Source organism: Amblyomma americanum, chromosome 4 (genome assembly GCF_052857255.1).
Source record: "Amblyomma americanum isolate KBUSLIRL-KWMA chromosome 4, ASM5285725v1, whole genome shotgun sequence".
Taxonomy (NCBI): Eukaryota; Metazoa; Arthropoda; class Arachnida; order Ixodida; family Ixodidae; genus Amblyomma; species Amblyomma americanum.
In genome coordinates, this window is record NC_135500.1 from 112,538,794 (window position 1) to 112,561,588 (window position 22,795).

At 45.2% G+C, this 22,795-nt stretch overlaps 1 long non-coding RNA gene across 17 annotated transcripts in view; it reads left to right on the top strand.

Moving 5' to 3' along the window:
* LOC144128217 (uncharacterized) overlaps positions 1-22,795 on the top strand; it is a 159,863-nt gene that overhangs the window by 90,166 nt on the left and 46,902 nt on the right. For 9 of the 17 annotated variants that reach the window (XR_013313728.1, XR_013313725.1, XR_013313731.1 and 6 more), the window contains one exon: positions 14,395-14,418. The exons of 6 other annotated variants lie outside the window; for them this stretch is intronic. This is a non-coding gene — a long non-coding RNA (uncharacterized LOC144128217). 2 more of the 17 variants (XR_013313724.1, XR_013313738.1) reach the window with 2 other exon arrangements.

The window sequence follows — 22,795 nt, forward strand, 5'->3', positions numbered from 1 at the left end:
CACTTGAGGCGTCAGGTGACATAATAATAATAATAATAATAATAATAATAATAATAATAATAATAATAATAATAATAATAATAATAATAATAATAATAATAATAATAATAATAATAATAATAATAATAATAATAATAATAATAATAATGTAATAATAATAATAATAATAATATAAAATAATAATAATAAAAATAAAAATATAATAATAATAATAATATAATTGATATTGGGGGAAGTAAACGGCGCAGTATCTGTCTCATATATCGTTGGACAACCTAACCGTGCCGTAAGGGAAGGGATAAAGGAGGGAGTAAAAGAAGAAAGGAAGAAAGAGGTGCCGTAGTGGAGGGCTCCGGAATAATTTTAACCACCTGGGGATCTTAAGCGTGCGCTGATATCGCACAGCACACGGGCGCCTTAGCGTTTTGCCTCCATAAAAACGCAGCAGCCGCGTTCAGGTTCGAACCCGGGAACTGCGGATAGGTAGCCGAGCGCCCTATCCACTGAGCCACCGCGGTGGGTAGGTGACATAATCCAGAAATTAATTTCGCACAGGGCGAAGACACTGCAGGCTAAGGCCGGACCGATGCTGTCACCGCAAGGCGCGTCTCAATTATTATCCATTAAGATTTTGTGGTAACGGTAGCAGCTCTGGGCATCCGCGGCGCAGGGCAAGTGGAAGAGTCTGCACACCCTGCCATCTCTGGCACGTACAATACTCACTTCCTACCGCGGAGCTAAAAGCGATCATTGTGGATACACCTAAATGCGCCAACCACCCAAAACAGCGACCGCCGTAGCCGCGCAACACACCCGTAGAGCGCGGTATCGCCGTGTGAACGGTTCGAGGAGGTGTTTGAGGGAGTCCAGTATAACATAAAATGAGCGCCATGAGATTTTCGCGGCGCAGAGGGCCAGAAGGCACCAAACGGTTCATCGCAGGAACAGCGAGCACGACAGGAGGAACGACGCATGTTGCAGCGTAGCGAGCACGCAGTCGTGCGTAAGGAAGCCGAGCACGAGGGGCTCGTCGTGGCCATTGCGGAAATGGGTAGCAGCGTGGTGGCAGGCATATGGACAGCTGATGGAGTCACTGCGATCAGGGAGGTCGGTAATGTATGTCCAAGGGCGGTCACCCGCGAAAACAGTTCCGCGGAATTCTATTCGCGATGAAAAAGATTGGGTCTCACGAGAAAGAGCATCATGGCAGCTGCGAGGAGGAAAGACCGCGAGGAGGCCAACATGTTAGAAACCGCTGTCTTCCGCCGGCAGGAATAAGACGAGCCCGTGACGAAAAATGCCGCCCCCATGGCGTCCGCGGCACGACGGTTCCAACGAGACTAACTTGCGGCACGACTATTGAAACGTATGCTTAATAAGCGGCGGGAAATTTCCAACGAAACACAGATAGTTTCTTAGCTTTTAAGAAAATCGCACTGTTAATGCATTTTGAGCAGCGACATTGACGTCAGCTTCGCAAGAAATACGCGTAATTAACAAAACCTACCAACACCGTCTGTTTCACGTCACAGACTGCCCTTCACGCAACTACGCGACTACACCGGATTCATTATAGCCTGTGCACTGTAAGACTGGACACGGGCTTTAGAATCTTCAGAGGCTGGCGCTCAACGAAGGAGACGACGAGAAGCGCGGAACACTGCGAAGCTCGAGCGTCGAACGCCCGGTCGCTCGTGCGTGCTCTGGACTGAACGCGGTCTCTGATCTGTGCCTGGACGGTTCCGCTGGTTGTTCGTGACGCTGTGCTCTTATTACTGTGCTGTGCTGTGGTGTGCTGTGGTGTGCTGTGTGTGCTGTATTAGTAGTGTGCTGTGCTCTTATTAAAGCACACTAAACACACCGCATTTCACATCACCACAGAAAAGGCTCAGTGAGAAAAGCGCCGAACAATGGGCTGCGCCCGCCGGCGCGAGCAGCCATGCTGGCCTCCCCGAGATGACAAAGAGAAAGCCGCCTTCGCGGCAGCGCGCAGCACTACACGCGGTTTTCCATAAGTTGTCGGCGCTATTCCAAAAGTTTGCTTGCACAGCATATTTGAGAATTGTATTTTGTTAAACAGCTTTGTGCGAACTGCAGCTTTAACATTGGCAGAATACTTTGTATCAGGAACTACCCGTGCAGTTAGGTCAAGACAAGACTGAGGTGAAACTATCATTCGTGAAATGTAAACAAGCAATAAGCCACGTTTAACGGACCGCGACTATACCCAGAACTATACCGACTATACCGCGACTATACTATACCGACTATACCGCGACTATACCACCAGTGAGCTGGTGGCTCGCGCTTTTCCAAGGGTGTTCAGTGTCAGCGTATTCAGAAGGCAGCATTCAGAACCGAACAGCGGGTTCTCACGTAGGGTAAGAAATTCATGTGTTGATGCCCCTGAGATTGAGATGCTTTGTTATTTTTCTTTTGTTAGCCAGTACATAATATAACGCGATAATGACATTTCCTTGGACATTCTGCGTATTAATGCGATAGCAATGAGACTGCCTTCTTCCAATAACCACATGGTTTCCTCCAAACGAAATTCCTATAGGTGACAATTTTGAGCTGACATAATGAGGACGACGTGAATCTACAGGAACCATTTAGAGAGCTTCTTCATATTCGATATTCTGAAGGTCTCGAAATTTGGTGGTTGGCAGATTCTCTCAACTTTGAATTTCTCCAGGACACCCAGAAAGTTTGGAATTTCGCCGACCAAGAGAACGATGCCAGTTGGCCGACCGGCGAGATTTGGCACTTGGATAACGTCAAGAGTTTGCAGCTGGACGACCCTAAAATTCTGCACTTAGCTCATATTAAAATATTTTGCGGTTAGTCCATGACGAAAATATTTCGCAGTAGTGCGATCCTCAAAATTTGGTAGTTGACCCACCCCTCTAAATTTTGGTGACGGCCACCGCGCAAAAGTTTTCGAAGCTGGCCCACCTTCGAAGTTTGTCAGGTGGATCACTCCCAAAATTTCTCGCCTGACTCACCACCTAAACTTTGGCTTTGACCCACCCTGAAATTTTGCCTTTGGCCCACCCGAAAAATATCTTATGCCCACCTTTCAAGGATTAAGTCGCCATCGTGGGCGCATGTGCAATACTGGTGCTAAAGGTGGCATGATGTGATGGGGCGGCGAAATGCAGTTTCTGCCGGTTTTTTTTTTTGTTAGAAAATGTGAAATGAAAATGTCAGGAAAATCGGGTTTCAAGCAGTTCTTCGCGGGGATAAGTTGCAGATGTGCCGCGGTGGGGCGCCGAGCGTCCGTCTGCCAGGTGCTCGTGGATAGGAAGGCAGCATGTCGGTGTCTTTCGGTAATGGTTTTTTTTATTTCCCTCGATATAATATAGTGATAACGAGGAGTGCAAAATTTGACCGCAGGAAAGCCATCCGATTTACAACGTCCACTGCAACACGGGCAGCCTAATTGCTTTCGCATTCGCTTCCATCAAGTAATCATTAAGGCCTGTGATATTTTAGTGAAAAAGCACTTATTCAGTGGTCCTAACGCAAGCAATATCGTCTAGAATTTGTCTGTCCGCGGGAGACCAACCTGGGTCGCGCAAATTCAAGCGGTGGCAGCACCTGCCATCCCGGGACAGTGGCTCGAGAAGGACAACCTCGACCGCACAAACTCCACCGGTAGCTCCACCTACCATCTTACGTCATGCTTTAGGACTATACGAATGTTGTAGATATCTCTAATTTTTTATTCTCCGCTTCTTGCCACTGCTGAACTTGTAAAAATAGCAAGCATGCGGGTCATACTGGATCAGACCCTAATCTCCAAAAAGAGATTTTTAGAGTGCAGCTCTGCAACACCCTTTAGTGCGTTGCGCCGCTTCTCCGCCGTCGCTGAAACCGAACCAAACCGCATATGTGCCGTCAACCTTCTGGGCCGCTACAACGTGATAACGCGCTGTCAATCATTAGAGGCACGTGTTAGGCTGATAACATTCCTTGCATAGGTGCTGTCAACGTCGCCCATTAGCTGACCAACTCCATGTGTGGGTTCGAGAAAGCGCGAAAGCTCAGCTTATACGAGCAGCCAGGCGGCTTGGAAAACCACTACGAAAGTGCAGAACCTACTTGTTCCGCGTGGTAAGAAACGTGTTAAGGTGCTGTTATTGCCACGCCAAACTTCAGCGGTGGTTGCTTATGGTACCTTGTCGTACTTCGCATTTCGAACTTTGCGGGAAGAAAACATTTTCGGTTCCGGATGCGCTATCCTAACGCACGCTTGTGCCTGCGAAAAGAAATATTTTGTTGAAGCTTCTGACACTCAGATATCACAGTTGCCTCGGTAGGACGTGACATTTGTTCGTACGCCGTCGCTTTGTGCAGAAAAAAACATCTGCCTGGCGACTTTGCACTCCTGTGACCAAGAAAGCCACACTGAAAACACCCTATGTCGTCATACGCCAGCAGAGTGCCCTAAGCTCAAAAACTGAAGCAGCAAAGAAGGAATTATTATCCTGTCATCAGCTGCGTTTTCCTTATTTTGAATTCAAAAGAGCGGAATGCACTATTCTTTCGTAAACATTTATCGACAGCGTAAGAGCATTTTTGGCCGGTGACAGGAAAGGAAAAGGGCAAGCGCCTACTCAAACACATAAAGGACATCAAATTTTGACATTTATCGACACAGTAACGCCAGAAAGCAAGGAAGCACGAGCTCTGTTTCTCACAATGCGTGCTTCTTCACTAGCCGCCGTAATTATTTTCTTCCTTGTAGGTAAGTGGTTCATGCATTTTTGCTCGAACTAGACCTAGCTTGTCGCTACTTTAAGAGTCACATGAGTCTGTAAAGCAGAATTTCGTGTTCATGGGGGCGGGGGGGGGGGGGGGGTATGTTGTCCGTACACTTTTAGGCGACACGCACAGTGAGCCTCTGAAGATTTTGATGTGACAGAAATAAGGTGTATTGAGTTCGGCTATTGCATATACCATTTGATACGTTAGCACCCGTGCATTTTTAGGGCGGAAGGCTTTCTTGCTTCATGATTGGCGTGGACGGAAGTTGTAGACGTAGTTGTAGGCGGAAGTTGTACACACGAACTGTAAATCATAAGCTGTGTCGTGAATAAAAGAAAAAAGTGTAAATGTTGATTAAACAGCAGTTCTTAAGCAGTGCATAAGTAATGAAATAAACCAGAAATTAAAAATAAAGAAAGTAAAAACAAGTAAAAATTGAAAATCAAAACAAGGAAGTAAAAATTTTAAAAAATCAAAAAAGTAAAAAAATAAATAAGAAAAAGGACAAGAACAAAACTACAAAACTGAAAATAGCAGATAATAAAAATGGAAGAATGAGGACAGGGAAAAATTTGGCATTTGCGCTCTTAAGCAGTCTTGAGTGCAATCCTGTAATTTTTTTACAGTTTCATTGAGGCATTTATCACCTGGCAAATTACTGAACAGTAGGTCTAGACCTTACTGAAGTAATCTTATCTTCTTTTGGCTGGCTCTCACTCCACTATGTGGTAGCCGCCAGAAAGCAAAACATACTCCATATCAGTGTTCATCACTCTGCAAGAGCTAGCTTAGTGATAGTGGGAAGAAACGGCCATGGCGCAAAGAGGACTGGACGGCAGCCACAAGATACTTGATTTACAGCTGATAGTTTTATGAATAGACTACAAGCAGCCTGATCAAACCCCTGTAAATCTATGTAAATTTTCTCTCAGTGGGAACCGAAAAGAGTGTTCTAGCTTCAGCTATGTGGATAAAGGATTTGTGAATAGGAATATGCCGGTCCTTGTGAAGAACTATCACAGGTTGAAGGCGACATCAGAAAACCTGCTGAGAGCAAGAAATGAAATTCTTTCTTAGGAAAAATGCAACACACTTTTAGTGATTGCGTTGTTTAAATGAATACTGTCGCTTTCTATTAAGAGAGGCACGTCCCCGTACAAGCACTCGACCTTCACTAAAATAGAACTTGCACGAGTGGAGCACAATGTTCTCCTTTTTTGATGTACCATTTAACACCTTGCACCAGGCTAACCCCCTCTGATGTCCATGCTGCAAAGAGGTTGCCAATTGTTCCTCTGCAGTGCGATCTCGTGAAATGACCTTGCATGACGTACTGTTAAATTGCCTGAAGCGTCTTTGGTATGTGCTGCCAAGGATCGCGTGGAAAGCCAAAGCACCATTCCTGTAACAACGCAGTGCTCAGAGTTTATAGTTCCCCGAAACTGCTTCGGAACCTTCTTGTCGGTCGCCGTGCTAAGCGCATCGGATGCTCCACCACGCTCTTGCACTTCCTTCTTGTAATGGCTTTAGCTACGCCAGTGCATGCGTCCTGACGCCTAGTATCAGATATTGCTGGTGTGTGGCAAAATTTGCATTTTCTTTTTTCAGTTATATGAGAGTACTCTCTGGAAAAAAAAAGGCGCCGCCAGAAAAGGGGAGAAAACTACGGCCTGAACTCATCGAATATTTTGCTTTAAAAGAGATAGATTCGCCTTAGTTTAGTATACGCTCATATAATTTTTAAGCCACCTCATATATGAAGCCTTCATCTTAGTTTAGAATATTTGACAAGTCACAAGCGACTAATTGTTCTGGGCAGCTTTGCACTTGCCAATCACTGCTCGTCAACCGTACTAAGGAGGTCATATGTGTAAACATAACATCTGGGGCAAGCTGCACGCCTCGGTTTAGTAGTGACGAAGCCTGCCTAGATATATTCGTAATGCCTACCAATGCCGACCAAATTCTGAACTTAGTATTTTGCCACTCTGTTTCATTCGTAACATCCACATATAAATGCTTTACTAACTAAAAAATGATTTCTCTTTGTGGAAAAAGACATCTAAAGTGCTGATTGCACTTTTACGTGCATGTACTTTCTTTTCTCCCCGCGTTGTAAAAGCAGGTATTTCATGAGACATTCGTCTTTTCATATATTCTATCACGCTTTTTACTAAGTGTCGGTGTAATTTATACTCCTGACTGCTTGTACCTGAGTCAGTGTTGAAACCTTCTGTGTATCTTACTGCTTGGTGTCAATATTTAGGGGCATCAAGACCCAGCCAGCATTAATAGAATACTCTTTTTTTTTTGCCGTCCTCAGTTTTTGTACTAGACTAAAAAGTTCAAAAAAAGAAATGAGTGAATAAATATGCTTGAGTGCATATACCACTATCGATTCATTTTTTACATCAAGCGACTGGTCGTACTTCCCCTCTTTCCTGTTTTTGACTTCCACTACGGATATGAAACAATATCACGCACTAAATGCCTAAAATACGAGAGTTTGCGTCCCAGGTCAGCTCATTTTTTTTTACTTCTACAACGAGATATGTATATTGCAGTGATACCCATAGGAGAATGAAGGCCTCGAGAGAAGAAGAAGGAATCTGGAAATGTCAGAGCAATCATTTCTCTGACTCCTGCTTCATTTCAGAGAGAATATGTTGAAAACTTTTAAAGCTTTGACTATAAGAAGGAAGAAAAAAAGGCGCTATGGTTCAGGAAGCAGGAACACACATATCTGTGTGAGCAATGTAAAAAAAAACTCGTATTTATTTGTTATTATTACAAGTATTTGAATGCCTCAAAATCCGCGGATTTTATAGAAGCCGACATATAAAGGAGGAAAGCGAAAGTCCGCTTCGTTTGCAGCTCTTCTAACTGCTCCTGAGTATCGCAATCAAAACCTTCCAAAAAAATGTACAGGTCTGCTTGTCATGTTTCAGGTTATAAAAAAAGCTGCATAACAGTAGCCTCATGAGCATCACCATTCAGTGATCACATATTCAAGAAATGAACGCAAGCCAATATATCGCTTAAACACCTCACAGGCAATCATGATTGCATTCTTTCGGCTAGGTTATTTGTGAGTTAAATACCCCTGACACAATTAAACTTTGAAATGGCCACACTCTTTAGCTAAGAGGAAACCTTAGCACAGTATTACACTCATTGCTAGGTAAGAAGTATTGTTCGATTAAATTTCAATTGATTTTCTCACCTGCCATTTCTTCTCGAAAAAAAAAGAATTCTTGCAAGAATTGCTACAGGAGGTAAGTACCATGTTGTTTGTAAATATTTATTGATTTTGAATTTATTTAAAACATACTTGGGACGTTGAGCTGCGTATAACAGCAACAGTTGGATTAACCCAAGAACCAGAGCTTAAGTTTCTCACCGATATTTTTCCTACGCTTTGCATAGAAAGATTTGGTTACCAGAACATGAGTGATATCTTATTGCGGCAGTTCAAAATTATTATTGTTGGCTTCAAAATATCCACCTTGAAAAAATTCATTGAATGATTGAAAAACAGAGGGCAATAGAAGCACCCCGTTTGGCTGAACTGACTGCTTATATGGGTGTTGTTTTACCGTTACGAGTGCTAACAAAAGCTCATAAGTTCTTCGCAACCTGCTGAAGTGCTTTTTAATCTACTTATACTTATAGACCCTAACTATGCAATGTGCTCGCAACGATTGCAGCCTTCCTAAGGGCGCTACTGGAGAGAGGAGAAAAATAAATGGAGGGTACGCGAGTTGTAACGCACATGATGGCTTCCAGCTATGAAAAAGCGGTCACGTCTCAGTCCCGTTTATTCATCACTGGTGAATAAACGGCACCAGAGGCGCCGTGAGGTCAAGTATTTATTCGGACAGCAACATGAACGTAACGAACCGAAATGATTCAAGGGCTTGACCTTATAAAGAAAGCCTGGGTGCAACCGAGGCATGCCATTGGCTAGCGATACAATAGCACACGTGCACAGTAACCGCCTACGTCGATACGCGGCGCACAGTACCAAATGACAACACGCTTGATAAGTGTTGCAGTGATACAACAATCGATACCAGTACTGCAGGCTGTTTCGACCATCCTTAAAGTTTCCTCCTCTCTAGATGCAATCCTCCCCTCTACCCCATAGACATTAAGCAGCACAGTCGGCAGGGGTTCCTACTCCTGGTTTCATGATGGCGACCTCTTCCAAGGGACGTATTCTTGCTGTCGAACGCCGCGGCTCCCTCCTAAGTCACTTGTCATTAAATGTTTAACTGGGCTTAGAGTCCAAAAGCGACTCAGGCTATGAGGGACGCTGTAGTGAAGGACTCCGGAAATTTCGACCATCTGGGGTTGTTTAACGACCACTGACATTGCACAGTACATGAACCTCTATAATCTTGCCTCCATCGAATTTCGACCGCCACGGCCGGGACCCAACCCGCGTCTTTTGGGTCAGCAGCCGAGCGACACAACCGCTGAGCAACATTAAAGGATTGTAGTGGTTGTACGCGTTCCTTTTCCAAGAGTTCCGGGTTATTTTGTGGGTTTTGTTCTCTATTCACAACAAAATACAAAAAAGAAATGAAAACAATATAAAAACGAAAAATAAAAAAAGAAAAATGGAGAGAGAAAGCGGACAGGAAAAGGCTTTCACATTTTTGCTCTTAACGAGACATAAGTGCGATCCTGTAATTTTTGCGTTTGCAGCGAGGAACTAATGACAAAAAACTTAATAGGTCTTTGGGCATGAATGGGGGCGTGATTCCGGCGCTAAAAAAAACTCAAGGGTACTTCTATCAGTATATCTGATGATTACTGCGATAATGCACGAAAAAAACGAAAAATTCTCTGGGAATACGCGAAAGCACGTTGTGATGTATCAGATCGTCCGGTCATCAGATATGATACTTTTTGCCTGAAGGATGGAAAGTATGTATACGATGAAAACCAAGAGTGTGTGAAGCGGGTCACATGACTTAAAGCCGATAACTGTCGCTTGTCTTTTTTGGTAGTTAATTGCCGTAGCATTAAAAACGAAAAAGATGAATTACTGGGTCTCGTTGAACTGACGAAGCCGTCCGTCGTTCTTTGATGTGTCATTGCTACATGGTGATATTGCTGATAGTGAAGTGTTTCCAAGTAATTACTGCAGCTATAGGAAAGATCGCGACACGCATGGTGGGGGTGTTTTCATCCTGCTAGACGACACAGTTAATTCCAAGAAACTTTATATTGACGTTGGAACCAGTGAGGCTGTTTGGGTCAAAATACGTTTACGAAATGGTAAATCTATTGCTGTGTGTTCATTTTACCGAACACCGGGAAGTGCATCCGTCACCTTAAGTGACTTTTCAAAAGCTGTCGAATCAGTTAAGCATGACTACATGGCCATCGGAGGTGACTTTAATCTATCTGAAATTGATTGGTCCCATTTAGGCATGGTATCAAGGAGCGGTAATAAGGAGACTAAAGCAATGCTTAATATTTGCGCCTTTTTCGCTTTGACGCAAATCGTGACTCAACCAACCCGTGGGAACAACGTTCTAGATCGTTTCTTGACTAACATTCCTGAGGCTGTGCACCCTCCTGTAATCTTGCCCGGGATCAGTGATCACAGTTCAGTCCTTTACGAAATGAAGCTGGATTACGTCAAAGTTAGTGACGGCGGGCGGCGTCGCATATATAGCTATGGTAAAGCACGTGTCAGTGATATCTGCGCTGCTCTCGTATCCTACTTTCATGTGTTTGAAACGCTCTCTGAAACGATGTCAGTTCACGAGTTGTGGAAAATTTTCAAAGAAAAAATTTTAGAGTTACGTGAAATGTACGTTCCTAGTTGGATCTTGACGTCACGACGAAGCAAAAGCAAGCCTTGGTTTAACAAAACTGTGCGCAGGTTCATATACAAAAGACAGGCTGCTTACAGGGCGTATAGAAGGAATCCTTCTATACAGAACAATGAAAAATTAAAATATACAACAAACGCAGCGAAGGTAGCCGTTAACAAGCAAAAGACTTATTTTTTTCTTCTTTTCATTTGCGGATAAAAGAGCGCCCTAAAGAATTTTGGCAGTTAATGAAAAGAAACGGCAAGGATCAGGTATCGATTCCATCTCTTGTACTTGAAGGTTCCATTATCGACGAGAGTATCGATAAAGCTGAGTGCTTCAACGAGTTTTTTTCTTCTGTATTCTCTGCTCTTTCCAACACCTCTCACGTTGAGCTCAATTTTGGTCGAGTTAATTCTGATCACATGCGTTGTGTCGAGTTTAATCAAAGAGGAATTGAGTTGATACTCAAAGGGCTGAATGCTGCCAGTGCTCCTGGTCCTGACGATCTACCAACTGCTCTTTTTTGTGCATGTGCGTGTGAGTTGTCTGCATATCTGAGAGTCATTTACACAAAATCCTTAGAGGAAGGAGCACTGCCTTCTGACTGGAAGTTAGCCAATGTAGTTCCTGTGCACAAATCTGGCCCTCGAAATGTTGTTTCCAACTATCATCCCATCTCTTTGACGAGTATTGCTTGTAAATTTCTAGAACATGTGTTTTTCACTAGCATTATTAATAATATGAAAACGCATTCCTTACTAAGCAATAAGCAGCATTGTTTTCGTAAGGGCCTTTCTTGTGTAACACAGTTGACTGAACTAATTCATGATCTGACAACTGCAGCTGATGATGGGTTGACTGTAGATTGCGTCTTCTTGGATTTCAAGAAGGCATTTGATGTTGTTCCTTATTCTTTTTTGCTTGAAAAATTTTCTTGGTATAACATTGATGAGAGCATGATTGACTGGATACAAGATTACTAGCACTTAAGGAAACAAAGAGTGGTTATTATTGAAAAATTATCAAGCGAATGCATTGTATCTTCTGGTGTACCTTAAGGATCAGTGCTCGGACCTTTGTTACTTTTGATCTTTATGAATGACATTTGTTCGAATATCTCTTCTCATATTCGTCTGTTTGCAGATGACTGCGGATTGTATAGGGTCGTTGATAGTCCGAATGACTGTGTGCAGTTACAGAATGATTTGAACAGGGTGTCTGATTGGTGTAAGAAATGAGGTATGTTTATTAACTTGCAAAAATCTGTGTATATGCGAGTCACAAAAAAGAAAAAGCCCCATGAATTCTCTTATACAATTAATGGGACACAACTTTCCTCAGTATCAGAATAAAAATATCTCGGCGTATTCATAACCTCCAACCTAAGCAGGAGACATGTCGACTATGTAACAGGAAAGGCGTGTCGCGTTGTTTGTTTTGTAAGGCGTAACACCAAGCAATTCCCTTTAGAATCAAAAGTTACTTTTTATGACAAACGTTCGCTCGGTTCTCGAATATGCCTGCGCAGTATGGGACCCTTGGCATGAAACGGATATAGATAAACTTGAGAGGGTACAAAACTTGGGTATCCGATATGTCTTTAACAACTATACCAAGAGCTTTAGCGTTTCACGTGCAAAAAACTCGCTGGGATGGAAGACGCCTGAAAAACGTAGATATTGTTTGAGGTTAAAATTTTTTCATAGTATTTACTATTCCAATACTGGCATAAACCGTGACCTGTACATCCATTCACCAAACTATATTTCGCTACGTCGTGACCATCGATTAAAAGTTAAGGAAATTAACTGTAAATCACAGATGTACAAATATGCTTTTTTCCCTAGGTCTAAAAGAGATTGGAACCGTCTCTCTAAAGAGGTGTTATTAATTACGTCAGGTGATTTATTCTCTTCGTCTCTGTGAATGCTGTTTTAGGCTGTATTACTGTCGCATCATGGTTGCATTGTATGTGCTGCACTTTGTTACCTTTCTTTTCGTTTGTATGATGTGTTATTCCCCCCCCCCCCATTGTAATGCCACTTGTGGCGCTGTGGGTATTACAATAAACAATAAACTGGGATCTTCGCCCATAGAGCTATCGGTATATATTGCACGAACATTTAACTTTGAAAGGGTACGTGCTTGCGCGAGGAAGATGGGACACAAAAAAGAAACACACGACATGTACAGGTCTTCTTCCCTCAAGCACATACCCTTTGAAAGACGAATAAACTCTCCCAAACAAGAGTATTACTTGTACTTTTAACGCACTCAACATATAGCAGCCAGATTCCAAAAATAGCTGACAAAGGACATTTGACGCGACTAAAACGTACCCTATGACTGCTGATACTGGTATTCCTTTGTTAAATAATATTTCATTTCCTTTTATTTATTACGATATAACTAATCTGCAGTATTAGTAGGCAGTACTCACCATCATAGTAGTCAGCTTGAGTGCACCCACTGCAATACGAAGGCCTCTTCCATATTTTTCCAATTCACTATGCCCTCTGCCTGGTGGGGTCTTCGTATACCTGCAGAATTTCTTATTTCATCTGTCTGCCTGGCTTTCTGCCTTCCCGTGCTAAGCTCGCCTTCTCTAGGAATGCATCCTTTTAACTCAGGTACATCAGGTACATAGTATCGCATTCACGACATCTCACACTATAGGTGACTATAGCTGTTAAATTCAATTCACAATTCAATTTATTGAAGCTGTTTTATCTCTTAAAAGGATTGTTTTTCATGTGATGATAATACAGTCTTTGCGAATATATCCAGGCTTGAAAGTTTTATGTGCGCGTCCATGTGAAGAAAGGCCTTTCTCCCGGCGGTCAAGAAGTGAATGCTTCGTCAATTCGGGTGCACTCGCCGTCGTCGGGAACCTGTATTCAGTCAAAAAAAGCAAATTTATATTCAGTGGCAGTCAGAAATTTCGACAAGTGTTTATTATTACTACAAATATTCTTTCTAAAAGAAACCAGCAATGGAATAAGGACGAGCTAACTTCTATGAACCGGTCTGTAGCTATGCAGAAGGAATACATTTTGATTACCGAACTATTATCTCGTAATGAAGGGAATATTTTTGTAACACCATACGAACTTTCCCATTTTTTCAATATTGCTATGCAGATTCAGCCAATACAGGAAATTTTTTTTCAGTTTAATTGCAGGTTATATATTGTTGTTAGCCTTCTAGGAAGTGTAACAATCTTTGTTTTACTTGCTTGCAGGTTCATGCTTGGAAATGTACACAGCCAAATGAGAGCTTTCCTTAAAGAACTCCTAATTCCATTTTGCTGAAGAGTTTTTGCATCAAAGCAGAAGCTAGGGCTTGAGAAACATTAGCGACATGTTTTAAATATCTGCACATGCCGTGAGCGATCCTAGGTGCACGGCGCCCTTTACGTTGAAGATTACGACAGCACTGCCTACACAGCCTCCATGCGGGTAATAAATGTACCGTTATCGCACATTGGAGATTAGTGTACACTGGTTCATTCGCCTGCATGAGGCGCCCACTGTCACATGTACGTTGCTGCAAAAAAATGTAATGAGGCATGGTATACACGGCGGAGCTATCAGGCCTTTGACGAATGTTTTAACCAAGTACGCAAAGGTTTTCAAAAGATGTACTTAAAAGTGTCACATTAAAAACTGTGTTAATCTTGCGCCAAGCTTGAACTGAAAAACATGTTACGCGCTTACTAGACGACATCGTGGGTAGTACTGAACTCTAATAAATATTGTTTACTACCTATTTTCTTTCCTCCCAAAAGGGTTTCATCTCAACATCGGAAAAAGTAAGTCTGCGCCCCAGTTCACACATTTTCTCACAGTATATTTTCTCTCCTTTTCGTCGAAAGAGCGCAGCGGCATTTTTTTGTATATTTGTGAGCCTTTACTTGTCCATGAGTGGTAGAAAATGGCTTCCTATATCCCAATAAAAGATCTCAGGGGGTGCCTACGAGGTAGTAACTATATACTTTTGCGTTTGCTGCTGAGGAAGAACGAAGAAAGTTAAGTAGAGGGGTTAGATTGCGGTGCGCAACAAAAACGGCCATGAAGGGCGTGCTTCTGTTTCATATATGGGTCCATGATCACTGCAGCTGTTTCCACTCGCAGCTGTTTCCTGCCAGGATGTAAGTTGGGAGAGGTGAGGCGGATTTGCGCAGGGATGCCCTCCTAGAGGATCCCCCACTGCATGCTACTCACCGCGTCCGTAACAACGGGGTCCGGGGTAAGAGCGAATAGCAGCAGACGCTGTAAAAATACCGAAGGAACTTCGAAAGTTATTTGAGAGACAGAGAGAGAGAAACAGCTTTATTACCATAGAATGTCGGGATTTAGGGCAGGTGGGCTTGATTTGGCCCTCAGGCGGGGGCGACTTCCTGAGCCCATGCAGCCAGTGCCAGTTGTCTTGTCTGGCCTCCTTGGTTACATCCCCCCACGGAAGAAGATGGCAGTAAGGTTCCTGGGGGCGGGTTTTCCGCGAAACCCCAGAGGAAATCTGCCTTGGTGCCGATTGCTTCCTGGTTAAAATTTATTCCCCGTCTGTGATGAGTGATAGTCTTGAACGGTAAGGATCGAGTGTGTCTGCAACCTGTGGAGAATGGTAAGTTGCGCTCGATTTAAGTCGAGGTGGAGAGGCAGGAATTGGCGTCTCGTCTCTTTGCGGAGATTGGTGATTTCGGCTAAGGTCCGAGGAGCCTCAGCAAAAGCGTTTGGATCCGTGAGGCCAGCGCCCGGTTGGTTAGGCCTCGGGATAGTAGGCCGACCTCTTCGTTTCCAGAGTTTCCCGCGTGGATGGCTACCGAGGCTAGGTTTATCTTATGGTTGGGAGTGCAGCCGCGAAGGATGCATGCAGTGGGGTGGCGATAAAGTCCGCGGAGTAATTTTGTGTTGCTCTTTTGGAGTCGCATATGACTGTGCGCGTAAGTGAGTGAGCGATGGCCAGCGCGATGGTGGTTTCTTCTTCGCGATGGGAGAGTGGGCTCGTGCTGTGGCGGTGGTGACGAGAGTGCATTGTGGCGTGGTTGCACAAGTATGTGGTTTAATTTTGCCGTGCAGCGCCCACGTAAATTGCGGGCTCGTCGGCAAGGTGTGTGGCATCCAGTGATTGCGCTTTGGCTGGCAGAAAGTATTATGGCGGCCAGGTAGCATGTTTTTGGGGATTGGTTTGATGATAAGGCGGATATGAACCCCTATCAGAAGAGGGGCTTTGGGGGGGATGTCGCCTATAGCGTTCATGTTGAGACGGTCAAGCATGAGCCCGCCGTGTTTGGTGCGGGCGCGGCGGTGGATTTGGGCGGGTGCCGATGCAGCGGATGAGGCCGTTGATCGGATTGGCTGTGGTGAGGAAGCGCTGAATGGCCTACGAGTTTTGCGTGTTGTTATGTATTAGCATGTCCAGAACGCGGATGGTCTGGAACGGAGTATGGGATTTGTGTGGAATTAGAGAACAATAGGCTTCGGTGACTGGAAGACAAACTCGTCTGTCCCTGATGACTAGCAATTCGGACTTCGTGGGGAGCATATAAGACCGTTCGCCTGTACAAAGGCGTAGACTTTGTCAATTGTTCTTTCGAGGGAGCTTTGGATTTCCCCATCCGAGCCGGCGTTGGTCCACAGGGTAATGCCATCGGCATGTATTGAGTGTTTGATGTGAGGAATGTATTCCAGGAGTGGAGGGAGGCCTCTCATTGTAGTTTTGAGAGGGAACGGAGATAGGACTGCTCCTTGTGGCGTTCCTCGGGTGTGTAGAATAATTTTCTCGCTGTGGAGGTCTTCAATGCGAAGTTCTGCTGTACGGTTATTAGGAAAGTCGGTGATGTATTTGTCGGTGCAGGTGCCTGCATTCATTTGTGAGAGGTATGCCAGGAAGGAAACATGCGGTACGTTGTCGAAAGCCTTGCTGATGACGTCTAGGCCTAGTATGGTTCTTGTAGCTCAGATGGGGCTCGGATTGAAGATATCGTTTCGTATTTGGCACACAAAGTCTCAGGTGGATAGACCGGTCCTGAAGACGATCATAGGGGGAGGGGGAAGGTCCTTTTAGTCTACGTGCGTGTGGCGTCTGTTGTGTAGGACGTGTTCTATGATCTTTGTCAGGCAGGACGTAAATGAGATAGGCCGGAAGTCGCCCAGATCCAGTGGTTGCCTGGCTTAGGTATGAACATCACTTTGGCATGCTTCCAGGTGCCTGGAAGGCGGCCGCAAATGCCATTGTTAGTTGAAGAAGTCCTGTGTGCTTCGACGGACTGATTGTAGAGGTTACGGCGCATCTTGTTCGTTATGCGGGAGTCGCCGGCGGCCGCGGTGGTTTTAATGTGGTTGAGCGCAGCGAGGGCTTCTGCTGCCGTGATGTCGGCGTCCATGTTGGGGTTCTGAGTGCCTGTGTGTCCTGAAGGGATGGGAATATTAGTGGAAGTATTGATGTATTTGTCTTTCAGGGTGGCGAGGTATTCCTCATTTGTTCCTTGAAAGGCGGGTATGACGCGGGTGACGGTTCTGTGAGATGTCGATTTAGTGCGAGTTGGGTCCAGTAGATGTCTGAGCAGGAACTACGAGTTTTTGCATCGTAGCTGGCCATTAAGACGGCCGCGGGGTTGATGCCATTTCTCCTGATTCAGTTTGACGGAGTAAGCTTCTATCTCCTGCTCGAAGCGAACGAGACAGATCTTGAGGGGTAAATTGTGTTTTTGGCGGAGCCAGCGAGCATGAAGAATTCTCTGGGCCTCCCACATGTTTATGAATTTTGCGTCGGGAGGGTGACAGCCTCGTCATGGGTAGCAGTGGAGGTAGCATTGGTGGTGTCTAGGAGTAGTGAGTTTGTCCATGTGTTCAGGCGTCTATGAAGGTTGAAGTGCGTTTAGCGCGCGCGTATCTGAATAGCGTCCCAGTTAGTGTGCTTGATTGTTCGGTTCGGGGCTTTGCTGTGTGTAGCCATGAAAGGGGTGCAGAGAACATAGCGGTCTCTACCTATGTTCACGCCAAGGTTTTCCCAGCGCGCGTGTGGGGGAGGTTGCGGGTGAAAGGGGGATAGGAGCAGCTATCCTTTGTGACACTGTGGCCAACACGAGTAGCCCTATCGGGGTTTAGGAATAGTTTGGTTTATGGTTTATGAGGGTTTAACGTCCCAATGTAACTCAGGCTATGAGGGTCGCCGTAGTGAAGGGTTCTCGAAATTTCGACCACCTGGGGTTCTTTTAATGTGGACTGACATCGCACAGTACACGGACCTCTAGAATTTCACCTCCATCGGAATTCGACCGCCGCGTCCGTGATCCAACCCAAGCCTTTCGGGCCAGCATCCAAGCGCCATAACCAATGAGCCACCGCGGCGGCAGGTTTAGGAATAGTGTCAGTCTTAGTACGTTGGACCGCCTCCCAAACTTTGGCTCCCTTACGACCGCACACTTTGCGGGGGTAGCGCCAATCGGCATGCGGCACGTTAAAGTGACCGAGGATGAGTATCATCCCTGTTTGTGCGTCGCGGAGGCCTTAGGAACGAGGGTTGCCACTTGTATGCTTTTGTCACTGATAATGGGTGTTGGGTAGTTAGTGGTTAAGATGGGTTTTAGATTTCACGGTGGTTGGGGATGTTGAGGAACTCGTGAGGGGATCAAGACTCGCAGCAAGGGTTTGATGCTGGCTGCCATTGTGGCGCAACTTTGTGCGAGACGGTCAATGGAGGGGGAGTCGAAGGAGGGCGTCCTCGAAATTGGACATTTGTATATCAGATGTCTCTAATTTGGCACCGATGTCTGCTTCTGCTTGTGAGGAGGGGGAAGGTGATCTTAGTGCGATTAGGCTTATCAATGTCCGTGCTGAGATTGCTGACGGAGTCGGATTTAGGAGCGTGAGTCACCTGCTGCAGTTGCACTTCAGGGTTTGCCTTTGCTGATTCTAGGCTGTGAATTTTGGCGTTAATTTGGCCAATTTCAGTTGGAGTTCTTTTACCCTGTCTGTCAGCTCCCTTACTTTAATCGGGTGGCGAAAGGATGATTTTTGTAGGAGTCTTCCAACCAACTTGTTTGGTTACTTTTGTGTCCGGCCTGGCAGGACGGCTTTGAGAAAACCGTATACTCGACATTTACGTGAGGACGGCGCTACAAACTTATACTGAGAATCGTTTAAGATCAAAATGTTCTCTTTTAAAATATGTGAAGGATTGAGTCAAAGTTGTTACGGTAAATATATGTGCTTTATTAAAGAAGCAATCACAGAAACCTTAGGTCTGTCCAAATATTGCAGAAAATATTAGGAAGAAACAACCGCTTATTATGCTACTAGAAGTTTGCGTGCCTAGAATATCCCGTTAAAATTTTTTTCTTAATACTTGGAAGAATACGGCATAGAAAGACTACAAAGTAGTGTGCTGAAAGACCTAGTGCTTGACTCGTGCCCGCTTTACAAGGAACAAGCACTGGAGAGGCAGTTCTTGTGTTAGTGATGGCCGTATTTCTCTTTACAAGGCATGACTGGTGCTGTAAGGCAGAGCCGCGTGGCAAGTCAGTCCAGTTTCCGCACAAAACCATCAATGTATTATAAGTATACCTATAAGTGTACCAGCAATGTCTCAGTGAGAGATAAGACGAAATGCATGTGGCTATTCCTGCTTAAAGAGTATGAACGGTGCAGGACCCTTCGTGTTTTATTCAGAAACAGAAACCCGGTGAGATCTGTTAGATCATCATGACCGCGTAACAAGTTGCTCTATTCCATTTCTGCAGGTATGCCGTTATGCTGAACAATACATACACTGACCACTCCCGCTGCTGCATTGTTCCGTTGGCCCTTAGATGGCGAGAACATGAATGTCGAGAGGACTCTCGCTAAAATCGCATTTAAGCCGAGCAGCGAGTGTGCTTACCTAAATAGCTGTTGGCAACAAGATTCCGCACTTTTGGAGAAACAAGAGTGTAATGGCGAGTGAGGAAGAGCACCCCTTGATAGCGCTTACCGTCCGGTGGGTGGTAACACAACGGGGCTAAAATACGGCGACACAATTGCTTCCGTGAAGAAGCTTTTATCTGCGGCGGCGGTGGGGGATAAGACGCTGGCGCAAAGGTGTATTCCCGGGAAATTTTGCGGCATTTATCAGGAATTCGGAGGGACAGCTTGGCAATACGTGCAACGCGTTAAGTAGGAGACACATGTTTGAAATTAATTACAGTGCGGCACGCAGCGCGCTGATCGCGGTTCCCCGCAACAGGCAGGCAGGAAAACATGCAGCAGCGAGCGGTGATAACCCACTCCATTCGAGCTCCTACTTAAGTCGGTCTCGCATTATCGCAGCTGTGGAATCGAATCGCGCAGTGCTGTGCGCGAGTCTTGCTGATGCTATTGTATTTCTCGCTACAAAAGACTGGACAGCTATATTTTAGAAATAGTGGCTGTGTTTTAGAACTCTAATCAAAAACATCTGCCTATGGACCGAACTCAAAACAATGGTACAGGTACAGGTTGACGGGGATTTGCCGTGTGCTGCTTCGTGGTCATCGGTAAGCTTAGCCTATTTCGCATAGGAGCAGCACCGGATATCGGTTTCGAATTAACCACTTCGAATAAACCACCAATTAACAACAATTATCAAGGGTTCACGCTTGCCGCTGTTTTAACACTAGAGCGTTAAGGCTCCAGTTCTGAGGAAAACTCGGCGTCGTTGTCTTCGGCGCTCAGTGTGCAAAATTCCTGTAGAAGCAACATAAGGCGGCCAGCTAGGTCACGTGAACTTGTCCCCACAACCGGTCCACCAGAGTGTGGGTATAATGACCACTGTTGCAGGTGACTATTAAAATGATGATTGGTCGAGATAGGTTGGAAGAGCACCCTAGTTGTGGTTAGAGCAGCGCTCAAAACGTGACAAAGAAAAGGAGTGACACACACAGCGCTGATCTCATGACTTACCCGCCGAAATTAGGTGCACGGTAGGATAGCGCCACGCGCCAAAAGAATACTATTGTCAGTTGAGAGCAATTCGAATTCGGTGATTAGTAAACAACAGGTAGTAAGGGTGCCCGGTCAATAGGGGATTGAGGGGAACGAGGCCGCTCACACAGCTGCCCGAGCGTTCTGTCTCGGCTATCATACTATTCCTGCTAACCTCTTACGCGAACATTAAAAACCATCTACTCCTCTGCAGGAGGGTACTTCCGGGACCCGCCAAGGGTCTTGACAGAACCGAGGAGTGCCACCTTAGACGGCTCCAAACAGGGTTTTTCTTAAATCCCGCCCTACTAAAACATGTGGACCCTACATTCACGGGCTGGTGCAAATTCTGCGGGCAGTATGCTGACATATAACACAAGGTGTGGGCCTGCCAGTACAATATACATATAGCCGTTATAAGTCAGCCAGCTAGGGATGGGAGGCGACTCTGTCGCCTGGGCGCCCTGGATGCCCAGCAGGCCCTAGTCCAGAGAGCACGGGCAGCAGCGGCGGTCAATAGCGTCCCGGAATTGGGACCGCCACCCAGCACAGCAAACCCGACCGCGGCGGCTGCGTTTTTGTGGAGGAAAAACGCTAAGCCGCCCGTGTGCTGTGCGATGTCAGTGCACGTTAAAGATGCCCAGGTGGTCGAAATTATGCCGGAGCCCTCCACTACGGCACCTATTTCTCTTTCTTCTTTCACTCCCTCCCTCATCCCTTCCCTTATGGCGCGGTTCAGGTGTCCAACGATATATGAGACAGATACTGCGCCATTTCCTTTCCCCAGAAAACCAATTATTATTATTATTATTACCCAGCACAGCAACCATCCCCACCTATGTAAGTGGTGTAATCAAAAATTATAATAAACAAGCAAGGAAAAGATTTGTGCTAGTTCCGGCATCTGCCTTCGATACTGAAGCACCTGAGCTGGGGCAGCGGAAGAAGAGGCTAGCAGGCAGAATGGAGAAAGGAAATGAAAGTGGTGATAGGTCAGGAAGAAAGGACCATCCCCACCTTCCATTCCTCATTTAGTTCAGTGCAACAACAAATGTTTTCTCCTCCGGTGACCTCCACTACGGCAACTCTTTCTTCCTTTCTTCTTTGACTTCCTCCTTTATACCTTCCCTTACAGCGCGGTACGCGTATCCAGCGAGATTTGACAAACAGTTACTGCGTCATTTTTTTTCGTAAAAAAAACAAATTTTCATTTTCACTTATGTCAGCTTGCGCGGACTAATAATAATAATAATAATTGGTTTTTGGGAAAGGAAATGGCGCAGTATCTGTGTCATATATCGCTGGACACCTGAACCGCGCCGTAAGGGAAGGGACAAGGGAGGGAGTGAAAGAGGAAGGGAAGAAGGTGCCGTAGTGGAGGGCTCCGGGATAATTTCGACCATCTGGGGATCTTAAACGTGCACTGACATCGCACAGCACACGGGCGCCTTAGCGTTTTTCCTCCATAAAAACCCAGCCGCCGCGGTCGGGTTCGAACCGGAGGAATGTGAAAGCACGTGTTTTGAGTAAAGGAAGTGCTTTTGACGAAAGTAAAGGATGCAGTAGCTCTCATGTCCTCATGAAGTAATCACACGCGCAACCTATACACATTTCTTATTGCGTAAATAGCTTGTGCACATTACCTCTCCCATATCCTTTGTTCCTGTCCCTTCACCGCTTTCATTTAATTTTTTTTCTATTCTGCTTGCTATCCTTTATTTTCGCTGCAGCAGCTCAGATGCTTCAGTATCGATGGCAGATGCCGGGGCTAGCGAAAATCTTACTCTTCCTTTTTATTATTATTTTAATAAACTACCACTAATACTACTACTCCTACTACATCAAGGTGGACAGCTCAACCTCTCGAAAGCGTGTGTTTTGAGGAAAGGAAAAGTTTTCGACGAAAGAAAAGGGCGCAGTAGCTCTCAGATCTTGACATCTCGGTGGACACCTGACAAAAATTTATTGCGCATAAGCGTAAGGGACTAAGGCAACTTAACTAGCACGCCGCAGTCCGTGGAGACCTCTGGCGACGCCGGCCCATTCGACAGCCTTGAACTGAAAGTCAGCGTCATTGCTGGACCTTAGCTTATCCAAAACTTCTTTGGTGGGATCAGGCAAGAGTTTAGAGATAGGCTTACAGGCTTGGCACGCCAAGAGCATATGAACAAAGTTATCTATGTCATCACAAAAGCGGCAGGAAGGATTGATATCCATATTTTTGAATATAGATATGTAGTTTGGGTT